The 16,766-nt window shown below is 44.1% G+C and overlaps 1 protein-coding gene, 1 non-coding gene and 1 pseudogene across 4 annotated transcripts in view; 1 reads left to right on the top strand and 2 right to left on the bottom strand.

Annotated features, from left to right (window-relative positions):
- The window catches only part of LOC126234437 (maternal embryonic leucine zipper kinase-like), a 444,148-nt gene that overhangs the window by 408,341 nt on the left and 19,041 nt on the right, over positions 1-16,766 (top strand). The gene's annotated exons all lie outside the window — the stretch shown is intronic.
- On the bottom strand, positions 7,684-7,801 carry LOC126206540 (5S ribosomal RNA; annotated as a pseudogene).
- Positions 12,033-12,107, bottom strand: Trnas-cga (transfer RNA serine (anticodon CGA)). Its single transcript has one exon. It is a non-coding gene; the product is annotated as a tRNA-Ser (tRNA).

The following is a 16,766-nucleotide window of genomic DNA, read 5'->3' on the forward strand; positions in this document are numbered from 1 at the left end:
TGAAATGATCCGCATGTCGAAATGCTCGTGTAAAAACTCCAACACAGTGTTTGCAGTATGTGGCCTTGCTCCATCTACCACGAACTACTGCTTGTTGAAGGGCAAGGTAGTAGCAAGAAGCTATTGCGAAGCATGCTCAAATAAAGCTCGCTGTTCAGTTTCTTCAAAGAAAAAGGGTCCAACAAGTCCGTGACTGGAAATTGCTGCCCACGCTGTAATCCTTGGAGCATAATGTTGTCGTTCATGAAACACATGGGGGTTTTCAGTGTCCCAAAAGGGTACATTTTGTTTGTTAACCACACCGTCTAAATGAAAATGCGCCTCGTCTGAAAACCAAACGTTGTTGAGAGTTTCTTCCCTATCCTCCGCCCACTGAGCAAACAGTAATCTCTTCTGCTTGTGTTCTTCAGTGAGCTTCTGTGCACAGGTCATCTTGTATGGGTTCATATGAAGGTCACTTTTAAGAATGTGTTGAACGGAGCGTCTGGATATTCCCAGTTGCACTGCTGCCTTTCTACACGATTTCCCGGGACTTCTCTGTACAGCAACTCGTACCGCTTCAATATTCTCCGGCGAACAAACAGGCCTAGGCCGAGGTCGCTTCGTTTCCAATACTGTTCCTTCCTGTACAAATTTATCGTACAGCCTGTGGATGGTCTTCTAGCAAGGGACCCATCGTGTTTTAAACTGTTGTCGAAAATGCCTCTGAGTCACAACAAGGCTTTTCGTTTCATGAAAAAGTAACACAATTGCCGATCGTTGCTGTGTCGTCAGTCTTCCATTGTCAGCCATTGCTGCTTACTAGTCTCCTAGCGGTTGTATCGTGAATTACATTCATTTCGTAACTCATTTGTTTTTCCAAGCTCTGCTGGTACTGCTGTAGAGATCCCAGCGGGATATCTAACGTGCGTCGTAAAGTGTGAAAGAAACAATTGGTAACACATTTCGTGCGCCACCCTGTAGGACCAGCGCTCTGTCATTCTTTTCTTGGTTGCCGAAGGACAAACACCTGCAGACATCCATCGGAGAATGAAGAATGTGTATGGCCTCAGCATGTCTGTCGAAAATCACCCTTGTGGAATGGTGCGCCAAAGGGTACCGCTGCTTCATGATAACGCACGTCCCTATTTCGCAACGCAGAAGTTACGCCAACCCAAATGGGAGGCCCTTCGAGCATCCGCCTTATAGCCATGATCTCTCCCCATCAGCCCCTTGAAAAATGTCCGTGAAGGGTCGACGAATCCTTGCGGATGAGGATGTTCAGCTGACGGTTACGGACTTCACGGAACAGACATGGTATTAGACCAAATGGGTATCTTCAACCTATTGTGCCGGTGTGCTGATTGCCTCAATGCTGACTGCGATTTGGCATGATTAGCATACCAACTCTGGTTACCACGGCCTTCATACGGAAACTTTTTAATCGGCCCTTCTATTAAGTTGCGGGGCTTATGTACACAAATGAAGTTATTTTCGAGTGCTGCTGATCATTCACGACCGTTGAGCTCGATTTTTCCGTAGACGGAAGCCTGGTGATCCACTGTCGAGTGTCTACCATCCAGTATGCAGAAGACCGTCGTCATCGGTGGTTTCCATTGTGTGGCCGTTTCTCGTAAGGCATTGATTGGTTTCGCAAGTGTAGTAACATCTTTCCAGTTCTTGAAGCTTGATACTTAGACATTCTGGACGACGGCGATGTAGAGCCCGTCTAGCCTTTCTGATTCAGATTTTTCTGTGGTTTCCCTAAACTACTTATCGCTAATGGGCGTATGTCTCCTTTGAAAAGGAAACTGCGAATTTCTGTTCCTTCGTCTACGGACGTTAGATCTTACTCTCCCTTCCTTTCAAGGTTGATGACTACGTTTGGAGAACTCTACAAACATCTAGTGTAACCGTTTCAGCATTTACAGTTTCGACGTGGATGTAATCCCAACTCAGTCATTGCTGCTGTATGACGTTGTCGTCCATTTGATGTTATGCTGCGGCAAGATGACTGTTGTTACTGCCGCGAAGTGACTGCGTGAGGATCTCTACGCGACATGTGACTACTCGCTCATAGCGGAGTCTGGTAAAAAGTGAGCCTTTTATAATTACTCGCCGGAAGGAGAAGACAAGCGCGCTCGTTTGTCGTCCGCGCCGTCATTAAAACGTCACGCTACTGCGCCGCTACACGCGCTGTTGTCTGGCGTGTGCGCGCTGGTTGGGTTCTGTTGCAGCTGGTATCTAGAGCGAGGCTGCACCGTCATCTAGTACAGCACGCGGCGGTGGGTACTGTACGGAGTCCCAATTTCTTTTAATTTTTTTCTTTTGGCGAAGAGAGCGTGCAGGTTAGTATACTGTGCGACGCGCGACGGCAAGAGTGCCGACCTAGATGGGGTTACCAGATTTCGGAATACCAAAAAGAGGACATTTTCTCCATATTTTAGGATGAAAAAAGAGGACACTTTCTGTGTCTTAAATTTATAACATAAGAAAAAAATAATAAAAACATTACACACATCTCACACACCTATGTATTTTTTTCTTCTGACTGCATCTTTTTTAAAAGTTGCTTTTCTTGACACAAATATTTAAAAAAGTTCTTGCAATTCAAATTTCTAAAATTAAATTTCACCATTGCAATCCCCTTTACCGTGTCAATAGTGAGTCTATTTCTCTCCTTTGTCCACTGTGCCTCTTTTAAGGAGAACAACCTATCCACACAATCATTATGGGCTGGCAACGCGAAGAAGAATTGTGCAATTTTAATTAACTCGCTAAACTGTCACTCACTGCTACACGACTCAACATACTTGCACCACTTCTTATGATAGAAAATCAGAAGCGGCCCATTTGTGGCTATGAATTTTTTTAAACTGGAAAACTGATCAAAGCACTTTTCATCGTCAGTTTTAATATATTTATTCAACAAAAATTTGATTGATTCTTGCACGTAAGACCACGATATATCTGAAAAACTGAGCCAATTAAAACAAGAAAATTCACAAAATGGTTCCATCCACATATTCAGGTACTCCAAACATCCTTCATAGAGGGTACCAACATGGCACTTAAAATCCTACACCTTCAAAGCATAACCATCATTTTCCATTTGAAACAATCTTACTTTCACACTCAAAGATACAAAATTTTCATCTTTTCTGTGCTGAAGAACACCACTAAGGGAATACAGTACATTCATGACATCCATAAGAGAGTTTTCTTCCTTTTCTAAGATACTAATATAATTATGAAAAATGCCAACGAAAGATTGAATATGCCATAGATATAACTCATTGATAGGGTCCATAAAAAATTCTTTAGGACTGTTGGAGGTTTGTTTTGTGACAGAACGAAGGATTTCAGAGCGGGAAACATCTCTGTAAGTTTCTGAATGGCTGGAAATAGTGACACCCATTGAGTCTTGCTATGGCTGAGAAGTTGTTGGTACTCTATTTCGACAAAATCATAAAATTTCTTTAGTGACTGTACACGGACAGTGCATATCGAAAAATGATTATATATTTTCATTATTAATCCCTGTAAGTCAATTTCAAGGAGGTCAGTTCCGTGCTGAATGCAGTTATTGAGAACGTGAGCAGGACATCCCACTCCAACCAATACCTTGTTAAGTACCCTATTTAGATTAGCAAATACGTTATTTCCATCGCCTCTTTTAATGCCACCAAACATTGTGTTTCAATTATCAGCACCAAACGCCACACATTTGTCCTTAATTTTAAACTTGTTAAGCCTATCAGTGATATATGTTGAAATAGTTTCTGCAGTTTCATTTTGTCTACTTTCTATATTTGGAAGTTTAATTTGCAGTCCTCCATTCCTTTGATCAAAGTAATGAACTATAATAATGATCATTTTAATATTCCCATGGTTGCTAGCATCTGTCGAGACACGAACAAAAGGAATGCACTCCAGATCTTTCATGATGCACTGTAGTGAATGAGGTGCTTGAACCGAATTCACTATTGCTTCAGTTTTGGTGCGTCCACACGAGATTTTTGATGACATGGACGTGTCATGAAAAATTTCTCTCAACAGTCCGCTGGTGCAGTCCATAGATTTGTAACTGGTGTGGTGAAACCACAGTATGGTAAGCAAGAGTTTCTTCAGTAGCACTTACTTTGGTGCCCAGTTCAGCACAGGGTTTTGTAAAAAAATTACTCACTTCACCTGACGAACTTGCACCTCATATGTTCTTTCTGTTTTCATGTGCACTTCCAGATCGCTGGTGCCGTGATTTGCTATAGATACATAGCTCCCTGGGCAACAAACCATACATTCTGCTTCCCATTGAACTCTTCCAGGACGAAAGCTCGGGTATTTTTCTCGGAGTTTATCCGTAAATGCACACTTCCTCTTTGGCATGATGAGAAATAATCTTAAACAAAAGTTAAACAAAGAATTATCAAAACGCATTGTTCAGCTAATCTATGAAAAAGTCTTCACTTACAAAAGTTAACTATAATTCTGTGCCATAAGCTATATTTTGAAATTCACGAAACTTACCCAATAAGATGAATACGGAAAGTAAAGATGCAGCTGGATGATCAACAAGTTCGCTAAAAACACGTCTCTCTCACAAAAACAAACATCACGTAGACAATCACAGCTATGCTTTGACCATAGATACTACCTATGGTCGAAGCAGCTATCTCGAAGGTAAAAGATACATAATTTGTATGCACTACAAATCGATATTTTCGATTTTGTGAGTGTAACAGATCGAATTTAAGCTAATAACAAATGATGCAATTCAATGAAAGTAGTAAAAAGTACATAAATTGTTGACGATACGACATGAAAACAAAAATCAAAATATCTTCATTCCCAAAACCAAAAAATGCGGACGTAAACAGAAATCGCAAAAATGTATGCGGACGCTACGTTTCACGTCGAAAATGAGGACATGTCCGCGTAAACGCTGACGTCTGGTAACCCCAGACCCAGACCCTGTTGGAAACGGTGCACAGTCCTGATGGTCGTCGCTGCTCCTGGCAAACGCATCAGCTGGGATTTAGACTTTATGGGGCTTCGAACACACACGCTTTCCAAATTCTGGACAGATTCTGCAAGATACACATCACGCAAACTCTTAAAGTACAGAAAAGAACACACTGAAGGTTACATCAATTGCAGGCTCGTGGTATTCACGAGTCTGTCCTGCCTTTTGAAGGTGTAGTGACATGTGGCGGCTGAAATGGCAACACAAATTAATTCATTGCTAATCTAGGACGGGCCACAGCCCTTAATGCGTGGACTCGGAAAACGGGATCGACGCCAGACAATAAATTTATCCGTTGCTGGGCTGTACAGCCTGTGTTAACAGACCGCTGCGTTTCACAACTTCAGCCCTCCGTTTTGAAGTTATTCATTACATCTGAGACTATTTCCGGTGCTCACAATTGGTTTCGGGAACTATTACCACAATCGTACAAAAACAACTATTGTGGCAGTTGCACTTTCTATCTGGCCAGCTGATGTGGCCGTGCGGTTCTAGGCGCTACAGTCTGGAGCCGCGCGACCGCTACTGTCGCAGGTTCGAATCCTGCCTCGGGCATAGATGTATGTGCTGTCCTTAGGTTAGTTTTAAGTAGTTCTAAGTCTAGGGGACTGATGACCTCAGATGTTAAGTGCCATAGTGCTTAGAGCCATTTTGAAGCATTTTGACTGTGAAGCTAGGAATTGTCCAGGAAGTACGTTTCGCCCAACAGCATTCATCGTCGGTAATTCCATTTCTGCATAAGGGGCTGGATGTGGTTGACGGTGCCGTGGGCTCGCGGTTGTTTCCGGACGGTGTAAATAATATCGTTCCAGCCGAATGTTTTCAAGTTCTAAGCCCCAAACTCGCCTGGTAGAGCTGACCATTACGTGACCTCTGAAGAAACTTCAAATGAAAAAGTCGCTAGTAAAGCATTTATTACATCCAGACTATATTGTCACCTTCAGATTTCTCATTCTGAGGAAAAAGATAATGCAATGTTATAAAGCATAAGATCCGAAGATGGCACTATAGTCTTGACGAAATCGGTTGACTAAATCTAGTAAACACTTTACAATGATCTTGGCGTTTAAAAGTTTATTTAGGGTCCAAACTATTGCAGACAACTACACAATCATGATACCATGTCGGGAATATATAGATTACGTGAACTACAGTTTCTGACTCACTACATGATTAAGCAGCTCTGGATCATATGTTCCAGCGACTTTGAGGGAAACTTTAAAAAAGTAACAGTTGTTTGCCAATATCTTACTTGCATATTTGCATTATGCCACGCAGTAAGCGACACAGTACGACGAGTAACGGCTCAATGCGCTTATGCTAAGAACCGCATAAACTCTAATTCGCACCCTGTGTTTAATGCTTTATTACATTTACTTTCTGCATTTCTTAAAATTAGTGTGCAACGGGTAATGTTTCCAAGGTTATCGTTGCAACGGACTTTTTCCTTGTAATTATCTGTATCGGAATGTTTCCCAAAAATTTATTGTCGTCACCGTAAAATATGAATTTGACATGCCAAAAATTTGACTCCCACCGATTGAGTTGTGCTTACGAGGAGAAAACGGCAAGTGCCAGAAACTGGTTACCCGGAAACTTCGCTCAGTGGAAGAGGGGTCAAAGTAGGCGAAAAAGTGTCCTGGCGTATCCGTAGATAATCGACCGTTTCTGAGAAGACGGCGGTGAAACTTTTCGAGGTATTGTATGTGCCTTTTAGCAACAAAATAGGTTGACCGAGGCGGTGGCACAGTGGCTAGCGTTGCGGCCTAACGCTTCTGCGCCTCGTGTTCGAAACCGTATTATTATTTTTGTTTTTCGTAGATCTACCCATGTTAGTAGAAAATTACTGCACGAATGTTTTCCAATGTATATTGAAATAGCATTGTCATTCGTCTGCTAATTGTGTACCTCGTGAATGAGACAAAAAAAACTGATATTGTTTCCAGTGAAACTCCTGTAGTGTATCTTGATTCATAATCAGCCTGCAAGCGCCAGTTTGTGGAAAAGTGATCCGTTATGCGTGGTTTGCCGCGAAATTATTGCCACCGCGTGCAATCTTCAGCAGTGTCAACGACGTTTCTTTCCCGAGTGAGATTGATACGGACAAATGTCGCTGTGGCAAACCTGGCTTTGCGCGATTCTCGTGGTGTTCGGAAATTTTTATATTTCTAGAATCGGTAATATCGAAGGGAGTACACCAAACCTTCCTGAGGAATAAACGTAAGAACAAAATACAAGAATTTTATGATACTGAAGTGTAAGAATATGAGAATTTAAAGAGTGTGTGCACTCCGTCTTCAGGCCACGAGTGGCCTACCGGGACCATCCGACCGCCGTGTCATCCTCGGTGGAGGATGCGGATAGGAGGGGCGTGGCGTCAGCACACCGCTCTCCCGGTCGTTAGATGGTACTCTTGCTGCAATTTTGTCATATGATGACATGATGGAGACCGTGGCTGTTGTTTGAAGACAAATGTTGATCGTGTTAGGACAGCGACCGGCCACAAATTTACTTTCAGTTCCTTTATTCAAAGGATACCGTTACCGGTTTCGAATCGTTGTGATTCATCCTCAGACGGCTTACACGCTTTCTTTATGACATGTGTTTTTTGACCTAAGCCGCTACTATTCCGTCGATTAGCTCCTCAATTGGCATCACGAGGGTGAGTGCACCCCGAAAAATGGCAACAGCCCATGGCGGCCTGAATGGTCACCCATCCAAGTGCCGACCACGCCCGACAAGGCTTAACTTCGGTGATCTCACGGGAACCGGTGTATCCACTGCGGCAAGGCCGTTGCCCTAAAGAGAGTGTGACCACTGAAAATGTCATACATTCAATTAATAAATGTATGATACTTTTTGTGAAATCCAGATGTAAGTTTACAATTAATGTAACGTCCATGTATCCCCTACCTTGACAATAAACATTCCTGTGGTAACCGAGAGGCCGCGATGCTAGCCACTACGTCTTCAGTTAGGCTGAGCTTGTGGGCCGTAAAATGGATATAAATTACGACGAAAATTTTGACAGTCATTTTCTCGGAAACGGCCGTGTATTTAAGGATAAGCGGAGACATGTGTTCGATTATTTTGGCTCCTCCTCCACAGAGCGAAGTTTCCGGGATATCAGGTTGTGGCGCTTGCCGTGTTCTCCTCGTGAAAGTACGGAGAACTTTGAGAGCGAAATGAAGCCATACTCCTAGCACTGCTTGAGCTTCAGAGCGCTGGCATATTCTCAGTACTGCAGTGACAGTCTCTCTGCACTTCACTGTCGTTACGACGCCAACGGAACACCACATACATGTTGGACTGCGAGAAAGTCGGGAAACAGCGCTATCGCGAACGCTACAGATTTGTGGCAGTGTCACGTGTTGCTGTACCGCAAAATGTCTCACGCTTGCAGAATACGTAGTGCGTGGATTGAAAAAGGAAGCAGCGCGTTGGCGGGTCCTCGGGCGCTCCGACGCTGTAAATCCAGTTTGGGTCTGGCGGCGGCACAGGTGGCTGCGCAGAGCCGCTCTGCCCTGCCCTGACCACATCCGGCTGCTGCTAATACTAATAGCCCTTTTTGTGGCGCGCTTACCGGACAACCTGCCGGCGTGTACAGGCGGCGGGACTGACGTGGAAGGCGCCTTGTTTATAAACCTCCTGGTACCTGAAGCAGGGCGCTGTCGGGGCCCAACCGCTGCGTATAACTGCACTTTGTGGATCACTGTGAAGAGTGTCATACTGGGTATTACTTGTGGTACCGTGTATCGAGCTTTCCTCCTGTTACGTTCGCTGACGAAGCGTGGGAACAAAATGTGCTTCTGTCGCTTTTTACAAACAGTTTTGACTTGACACGCGTGAGGAGCATTTGGAAACTGTGTATGTGGCGCGACCGAGGATTACGCTTGTTCGCCCACTGCTTGAATACTGCTCAGCAGTGTGGAATCCGTAGCAGATAGGGTTGATAGAAGAGATAGAGAAGATCCAACGGAGAGCAGCGCGCTTCGTTACAGGATCATTTAGTAATAGCGAAAGCGTTACGGAGATAATAGATAAACTCCAGTGGAAGGCTCTGCAGGAGAGACGCTCAGTAGCTCGCTACGGGCTTTTGTTGAAGTTTCGAGAACGTACCTTCTCCGAAGAGTCAAGCAGTATATTGCTCCCTCCTACGTATACCTCGCGAAGAGACCATGAGGATAAAATCAGAGAGATTAGAGCCCGCACAGAGGCATACCGACAATCCTTCTTTCCGCGAACAGTACGAGACTGGAATGGAAGGGAGAACCGATAGAGGTACTCAAAGTACCCTCCGCCACACACCGTCAGGTCGCTTGCGGAGTATGGATGTAGATTAATGTAGTCAAACTGTTCCTTGTTCCCAGCGTGAACCGCGCGCACCTTTGCTGCGCGCCTGTTTCCCGCTTGTGCCGAGGGCGCGTAAGTTTACGTACTGGGCGATCTCTTCGACCACGGTCTGCCTTCCTCCTAAAGCCGCACGGACCGTGCATCCGAACGTTGAGCGTGCCGAGTTTCTGGCGTCATAGCGTGGAATAGCACGTTCGGGAGTCTTTCTGAACGTGCAGAGAGCAATAACTGGCATGTCAGATACTTTGAGCGTGCGTCTGAGCGATGACCAATGAGATGGCACAACGCCACGTACGTCACATGCACGCCGTCTCCCTTCAGTACAGAGTTCCACCCAAACCGCATTGTTCTTGGTATAATTTGTTATAATTAAATTTCAGTTAGTAACATATCTACAATTAAGGTTTCCAGCAAGCCGTAAAATAGTATGATTAGATTCACAGACTGAGGTGTTGGTTTAGCGTAATGAGTAGCATCACTGACCTCAATAGAGTTGTTAGTTGGGGCAGTGGTTCCCGTCTTGACACTTCCGAATTTTTCTACCTAACATTCACGTTTTTATTAGGTTCTCGTACTTTATTACTAGTTTAATACAAGTATATACTATGATCTTATGTAAATGTAAGTCCACTTTTTTTAAAAATATGTCGGTAAAGAGCACAGGTCACACTCATCCAACGATGAAAAAGGCTCTAAGCACTATGGGTCTTAACATCTGAGGTCATCAGTCCCCTAGACTTAGAACTACTTAAACCTAACTAACCTAAGGACATCACACACATCCATGCCCGAGGCAGGATTCGCACCTGCGACCGTAGCAGCATCGAGGTTCCGGACTGAAGCGCCTAGAACCGCTCGTCCACAGCGGCCGGCGTAGAAAAAGGCCGGGCGGTTCTAGGCGCTACAGTCGGGAACCCCGCGACCGCTACGGTCGCAGGTTCGAATCCTGCCTAGGGCATGCATGTGTGTGATGTCCTTAGGTTAGTTAGGTTTAAGTAGTTGTAAGTTCTAGGGGACTGATGACCTCAGAAGTTAAGTCCCATAGTGCTCAGAGCCATTTGAACGAATTTATTTATTTATTTTTTTTTTTAAGAAAAAGGAAGTAGAGTTGATCCACAAAAGTAGTTCCATGTCACTCACGTCTGTTCGTAGCAGAACACCACAAGATAACCTGTTTTGTAATTACCTACATCGGACAAAATAAACTTCACAATGGAAGTCGAAGTAGTTTTCAAAAATACCAACTTGCAAAACCTGTTTCGCGAAAAGGCCATGCCAGCAAGATTTGAGAGCTTCAAGCGCAGACGGAGTCTTGTACAATCGTCCCTTCCGCGCACTGTTGGCGACTGCTACGGGAAAGGGAGGGGCAGTGACAGTAGTATATAAAGTACCCACTGCCACACACCGTAAGGTGCTTGCTGAGCATAGATGTATATGTAGGCGTAATACATTGACAGGAATACAGGCAACTGGCTTTTGATTCTGTGTCGCACCGACAACTAAAGAAAGTATTTCTGTGGGATGTCTAACCGCTTTGCGACAGCACATTAATTAGTATAAAGTGATATCTAGAGTTACTGAAGTAATATCCGTTGTAGGCCAGGGACTGCTGCTGTCCATGTTATACATTGACTTGACGAATACCACCAGTTACAATCGCAGATGAAAGAGTCGTCTACGGGGAATTTCAGTGGGCTAACAGCCTCACCAACATACACTTAGATATCGAGTATGTATTACTTTTGTCAAAGACTGATAACTAACTTTTAATGAGGATAAATTCAAAGAATGGATGGTTCTCGAGGAACATAGGAGTGCAGGAGCCTTTGACCATAGGATAAATGACACATAGCTAGTCAGTAACATGGCACAAATATTTACAGTAATAACAGGAAGAGATATGAAGTGGCCGAACGCACAGCCTAAGTCGTAACTAAAGCAGATCACAGGCTAAGGTTCATTGGTGGGATACTGAAAACCACTACTTTGTCTACACTAGAATAGTGCTGAAGTTCATGGGACGTAAAAATTGTAAGGGTACTTTTTTTTTTTTTAAATCTTACCTTCTTCACTCAAAATCTCAGAGCTTCAGTTTCCAAATCTGCATCTTCACACTTCGTTTCTGCTTTTTCTAGAAACTTGAAAAGGCATATCATTAAAAGGGTTGTACTTGAAATGAAATAAGCAATAATGCGTTTTTTGTCAACTCTCCTCTATATTAATACAATGTAGGCTTTCACTATAGCTCCACCATATTGAACAAAATCTTGTACAAAATGCGAGGGCGCTTTTTCCTTGCGTTCTTTCCCTACGATTGCTACCAGAAGAGACGACTATTAATTAATCTTTATTTTCCTCCTTACGTCGGTGGCAAATGAAAATGAGTCGCCAGCACAGGTATATCTGCTATATTCATAAATGACCTGTGGGACAAGGCGGACAGCTAATCTGCGGTTGTTTCTTGATTATGCTGTGGTGCACGGTAAGGGAGCGAAGTTGAGTTGACTGTAGGGGGATACAAAATGACTTGGACAACATTTCTGGTAGGTGTGATGAATGGCAGCTAACTCCAAATATACAAAAATGTAAATTAAGCGGATGTGTAGGAAAAACAAATCCGTAATATTTGGAAACAGAATTAGTAGTGTCCTGAAACTTCCTGGCAAATTAAAGCTGTGTGCCGGGCCGAGACTCGAACTCGGGACCTTTGCCTTTCGCGGGCAAGTGCTCTACCAACTGAGCTACCCAAGCACGACTCACGCCCCTCCTCACAGCTTTACTTCTGCCAGTACCTCGTCTCCTACCTCCCAAACTTTACAGAAGCTCTCCTTCGAACCTTGCAGAACTAGCACTCCTGAAAGAAAGGATATTGCGGAGACATGGCTTAGCCACAGCCTGGGGGATGTTTACAGAATGAGATTTTCACTCTACAGCGGAGTGTGCGCTGATATGAAACGTCTTGTCAAATTAAAACTGTGTGCCGGACATTCATTCTGGAAACATCCCCCAGAGGCTTGAAAGCAGTCATTGTTCACACGCTCCATCTGCGAAGGAAACGACAAGAAAGCTTAATATATGGTTTAATGAACAGTAACATGTGCCAAGCACTTCACACTGTTCCCTAGAATAGAGATGTGTAGATGAAGGGAGAGCTCTGGGATGTGGAGACAGTCTGCGAGTGAACATGACAGCGAGCACGCCGCATCAGAGTAAAGGGCCGTTCCATGTTCACTTCAGATACCGGTTGACAAGCACGCAGAGCCATTTCCGGCCTAACCATGTTGGTTCGGTGCAAACGCAACCGAAGTCTAGTGCATCTGGCACGGTGTTGTTGATACGGGACCTGGCGATGGGCCGCGAGTGTGTGTGTGTGTGTGTGTGTGTGTGTGTGTGTGTGTGTGTGTGGCCAATTTGCTGGCCACTTTCGTGGCCCGCGGTGGACCGGCTCTCGGCTCTGGTTCCCCTGTCGGCGCGCAAATAGCGCCTCTTAAAATATGACGCGAGTATAATTGTGGCCGCAGGTGCGACTGGAGAGGGAGAAGGCCCGCGCTATGCCTGTTGTGTGTCACCACTGCCGAAGCCTCCCTCCGCCGTAAGCCGACCTCACACGGAACGTGAAACACTTCAAACGTTGTTTCCGTCATGGTTAGCGCACGCTCATAAACGAGCTGGTACGTCACACAGAACGTGCTCACCTACGTTATTTGCGGCCGCCCTGCTCTGCAGCGGTAGTGTCCGCTACATTCGGCGCACAAAGCGCACATTTTGATTACGAAAAATACGCAAATTTGTTCCGTCGTACACATGCCAGCCATGTTGTTCTGTCTATAGTATACACTACATTTACTAGCGAGGAATTAGCTAGTGACGTAGACAACATTATCGCAATTCATTGTTCCATATTCACAAAATCGAACAAACTCACTTGTAACAGAGAGCGCAAATTTTCCACACACATCGTCACATGCTGCAGAACACGCTTCTATCAAAGTAATAAGAACATCCCATTTATTTTAGGAGACGTGAAGGTGAATAAAAAGGTATTTGCAGATAGCAGGATGTGAATCGACAACCTTTCAGTTCACTAAGTTCTCGCCGTAATCCACTGCACTACCGTTGTCATGTACTAAATGAAGCTATGTCGTCGATCTTCCGATGTCTTGAAGGCTTTAGTCGCCGATGTGTCATAAAGTGACAGTTTATTATAACAAATAGTACCGAAAGCGACACATTCTTAATGATCTTCACTGCACCGTTGTCTAGAAATGGCGTACTTCCATAGTACGCAAGTTACAGTACGAAAACAATCAATATGTAGTTTACGTAATTTTATTATAAGAAATTCGAGGCATCATAAAGGGGCCAGTGCTCTGAAACAACATATATGAATGGCACGTAACTTAACCATCAAATACGGCCTTCAGCCGCAAACGACGTAATCCAGTTTGGCGTCTCCCAGTTTATGCTTGTGATGTAGAAAGCGATCTTGCATTAATCTACAAGCAAAAGTATGATGTGTGTGATTCAGTTTTTCGCGGTTGGGAGTGCTCTGAAACGTGAAATCTCATGTAGTGACGTCACAGAGCTGCCAACTATACGCCCACGAACGCTTGCACGTCCCATGTGAGGACGACGGCTTAGCTGGCGGTCCCCCCCCCCCCCCCCCCCCCGCGCCTCTGTCGCCCTCTCGCGCATCATTAGCAGCAGAAAACACAGAATCCAGTACGTTATGCTAGACGGTGAATGTGCCACAAAAACGAAAGTAATATTGAGTGTGCCTCCAGGAAACGTAGTAGAATCTCTATTGCCCTCTATATACATAAACAACTGTTACGTGGTGTAGCGTATGACAGCTCTCTTTAAATGTAGATAAAGAAAGATAATATCTACTACAAAGAGACTAAAAGATTGATTGTGACCTTCAGCACGTCACATCGTTTATAAATATTTAGGAGCTTATTAATAACGTATCTGAAACGCGATCAACGTCCAGAATCAGTATTAGGAAAGGCGAAGGGAGACATAGAGGTCTTGGAAAGTTGCTAGGAAACCGGAGTGCATCTGTTAAAGGAAATACATGTTAACTATAGTGCGATGATACGGAGTAATTCTCCAGCATTTGGAGTCGGCGTCAAAAAGGATACAGCAGCAGAAATCGAACGAATTCAATGATTAGATCGGTGAAACAGGTATGATCAGGGTCCTTGAGGGATTCTTTGAAAGAAATGCAGTGTAGCATTTGTGGTACCCTCTTGGGAAAATTTGTGTTCGAGGCAAAGTATGCGACAATGATTATTCAGTTTCGGTCGAATATTTCGCCTTGGAATCGTGATAATATTTGAGAGATTAGGGCGCGCATAGAGGAATTTAGGCCGTCATTGTGGTCCCCCCCTTCTGTTGGTTAACACATAGCCGGTGATACTGTGGTGTTGAATGCCACCACTTTCCATTACAAGATTTTTAATGTTGCGCAATGCATTTCAGATCCTCAAAGTCCTTCCAAAAGTTCTTATCCGCTGCAAAACCTTCTTAAATTACATTTTCCTTCTGCCTTATTACATCAGTTTGCCTACAGATAATATACTTACTGTAAATACTTAATGCATTGTCTGTGACACGGACCGAGCGGCTACAGTTTCGACTTACTGTTTCTTCTTCTCTGTTAATAGATGGCCTGACATGTATCATTGGAAAGCTGAGAAGTTGATCTATTTAATGGTGTATAACACACTGGATTTCTTTCAATATTTTGCGAGTTATAAGCAATCGTTTTCAGATTTTGTTAGGATTTGTAATGTGCCAAGCAAGTAAGACGAAAAATGATACACAGTACGAGTGAGAGAAATGTCTAGTGGCGCTGCATATGCCTGTGTTTTTTCGGATATACCACACCGACAAAAACTTCTGAAACAGTATTTTCTTCACTCCTCATCACTTCACCAGAGACTATAGAAAGGATAGAACCCCTATCCAAAAAACAAATAAATAAAAAAATTGTATAATTTTAAGAAGAGTGTGTAACATAAAATATACCGATTTTCGTAAATTTAAATAGTAAATATACGGTCGACTACGGAGAAAAATATTAGTAAGTCAGTGGGTGAAAGCAGCACAGTTGTTTATTTTGACTCGTACAGTACTTGGAATTTTAAAAAAAAGTATAGCGTTTTTCATCTTTCGTCAATGCCTGGCACTAAAGAAAAGGCGCCACAGTGAACCTCTGTGGCATATTTTATTCAAGTATAACTGAAGGTGGATTCTAATATATAGTACGTGTGCATTTAGTGGCTGGCTGAACCAATTTGTCAGTGCAATTTCCACACTAGCTGTGACGCAGGCTTCTCCAGGCGGTTTTTTTTATAGATATTGTAAATTCCGTACTTCTGTCGCTTTCAACCTTCACAGCAACCAGCATCTGTGGAGAAAGTTGCTAACAACGTGTGGCAGCATCAGACTAGGTTCCAGAATGAAATTTTCACTCCGCAGCGGAGTGTGCGCTGATATGAAACTTCTGGCAGATTAAAACTGTGTACCGGACCGAGACTCTAACTCGGGACCTTTGCCTTTCGCGGGCAAGTGCTCTACCAACTGAGCTACCCAAGCACGACTCACGCCCCGTCCTCACAGCTTTACTTCCGCCAGTACCTCGTCCTCTACCTTCCAAACTTTACAGAAGCTCTCCTGCGAACCTGCGGGGCGTGAGTCATGCTTGGGTAGCTCAGTTGGTAGAGCACTTGCCCGCGAAAGGCAAAGGCCCCGAGTTCGAGTCTCGGTCCGGCACACAGTTTTAATCTGCCAGGAAGTTTCATCAAACTAGGTTGTACAAATTCGGGCGTAGTCCTTCAGTACCATTCAAAGTGTCTCCTTCGAGAATTTCTTACATTTGTTGCCCGTCTTAAATGATCACTAGTTATCGCTGGGCGATTTGTGAATTTAACAGTACGTCTCTGATCTTCTTTATTAACTGTCGTATTATTATAACACTGGAAAAACTTAACGAATCTTCGTTTTGTTATAGTAATTTCATGGGGATGTATAAAAATCAGTACGTACTTACAAACATGTATAACAAATAGACTTCTCGAAGTCCGATACATCGAAAAATGCATCTTTATTGTCGTCGTATTTACAGTATAATATCGATGTACGAATACCGACGTTATTCTTACAAACTATCGATATTTCCGCCATCTTTACGCAGAAATAAGGCGGTGTACTATCGGCAGTACGGCCGTCCCGTGTAGGTAGCGAGCGAGGAACGCGGATCTGGAGCAGCGAGTGTCCGCGGCAGGGCAGACGCCCCGCGGGGTCACGACCTCAGCCCGCTGCCTTTGCCGGAGGCCGCCGCCTTCCCGTGCGTCAACTGCGCTCTGCGGTGAAAGCGATAGCACGGCACGGCAAGGCACGGCTA

The sequence above is a fragment of the Schistocerca nitens genome, chromosome 1 (genome assembly GCF_023898315.1).
Source record: "Schistocerca nitens isolate TAMUIC-IGC-003100 chromosome 1, iqSchNite1.1, whole genome shotgun sequence".
NCBI lineage: Eukaryota > Metazoa > Arthropoda > Insecta > Orthoptera > Acrididae > Schistocerca > Schistocerca nitens.